Here is a 2,035-nt window from a genome sequence, read left to right as displayed (position 1 = left end):
TGTAGTACAGCAGGCCGCCATCGAGTGAGTATCGATGCAGCCTCGCGCGTAAGCGCCCAGACAATTCTTTGTCAGAGTCTAGAAACTCTTCGCTCCCAAGAGCCCGTAGCAGCGCTACGCACATGTCGTCTTGTGCATACGCTCCGCGTATCAAGTCAGGCACTGACGACGTCACTGTCGTGACATGGGCTAACTCGTAGTCCGGCCTGCGCGAGAGCGCATCGGCCACTACATTAAGCCGCCCCGGCTTGTACTTCACCTCGAAGTTATACTCGGCAAAGAAGGAAAGCCATCTTGCCATTCTCTGAGAGAGATGAGGCGACTGTGTCGCAGTGCGTAGCGACGCATGATCAGTAAAGATCACAAAAGGCTTAGAGCCTAGCAGGTGTACCCTGAATTTGACTAGAGCATACTTCATTGCAAGTAGCTCTTTGTCATGAACTGGATAGTTCTTCTCTGCAGCTTTGAGCTGGCGAGACTCAAACGTGATCACGCGTTCACGCCCTTCGGCGTCTGCTTGTAGTAAAGCACAGCCGATTGCAATATCGGAGGCGTCACAGACGACGCTAAACGGACTATCCGGGTCCGGTAGCGCAAGGATCGGAGCCTGGAGAAGGCTCTCCTTCACAGCCTCAAAGGCTCCGTCGTGCTCGACGTTCCAGCACCATGGTGCGTCCTTCTTAAGGAGATCTGATAATGGCCGAGCCATCTCCGCGTAGTTCGCACTGTACTTGTGCAAGTAATTGGCTAAGCCTAGCCACTTGCGTAAGTCTTTTTGGTTCTTGGGAACCGGCCAGTCCATGATGGCCTTGACTTTGGCAGGATCTGCCCGTAAGCCACGCTTCCCAATGAAGCACCCGAGGAAAGGTATCTCCTCCGCGCCAAAGACGCACTTGTCCAAGTTGGCATACAACTTATTAGTGCGCATGCACTCGAGCACCGCTCGCAAGTGGTCAATGTGGTTATCCACGTCTGACTTTCCGTGCTCGGCACGACTATGGACGAATATATCGTCAAAGTACGTTTGAGCGTACGCCCGGTGGGGCCTAAACAGCTGCGTCACAAGACGATTGAGCGTTGCTGGTGCGTTCGACAGCCCCTGGGGCATCACCAGCCACTCCCAGAGCATACCGCTCGGAGTACTCACCGCTGTCAGCGGAATGTCGCTCGCTCTCATGAGCAATTGGTAGTAGCCATCGACCAAGTCGAGCGCGCTGTACAGTGTACAGCCTACCATGTTGTTCTGCAGAACATCCTTGCGAGGAATCGGCGTTTGCGCCGGGATAGTGGCCGCATTTAGCTTGTTAAAAGCATGAACAATGCGCCACTTGCCGTTCGGCTTTCTGACACAGAACGTGGGTGTCAAGTGCGGAGACTTACTCTCACGCACCATCCCTGCCTCGTGCTTCGCACGGAAGAATGCGTCAATGACGTCACACTGCTCTCTCGGCAAAGGCCATTACCTTGTTACGCAGTATTTGGTTCCAGGAACCAGGTCAATCTCATGACACACGCCTCGATCCGGAGGCAGGCCCGTCGGTGGGTCTTTTGAGACAACGTCTCCATACTCCTTCACCACCGGGTAGAAGGGATCCGAAGGATCTTTGAGGATCGCCGATCCACTTCTTGCGCTCAGCGCCTTCTTGGTGTCCTCTAGGACCGCGTCGTCCACGACGGATGAGGAATTCAACTCCTCCTCAGGTCCCAGCAAGACCACCTCGGCTAGCTCGCCTGCCTTTAAGGCTTCGCCGAACTCGGCAATGGACATCTCGTCCAGCTCTAGCAGAGCATCTGCAGCGGGCAGAGTATCAAGGCTGATATCGCCTTCTACCTCCCCCGTCACTCCGTTCACGAGTGTATACAGCTGTTCACAGCAATCACGTGGAGCATCACCGCTCGTCACGTTGGACACATCGTCCGACGTCGAAGACGTCACAGACGCCCTGCGTCTTCTTCTCCTCTCCCTCCGCGACCGAGCCCGGCCGGATGAGGGCGGTGTGGCGACATCTCCGTCACCACCACCGGGTGCAGCAGC

The sequence above is a fragment of the Phytophthora infestans genome, genomic scaffold, assembly GCF_000142945.1.
Source record: "Phytophthora infestans T30-4 supercont1.15 genomic scaffold, whole genome shotgun sequence".
Classification (NCBI taxonomy): domain Eukaryota; phylum Oomycota; class Peronosporomycetes; order Peronosporales; family Peronosporaceae; genus Phytophthora; species Phytophthora infestans.
The sequence above is the reverse complement of the archived record's forward strand: the minus strand, read 5'-3'. Positions refer to the sequence as shown.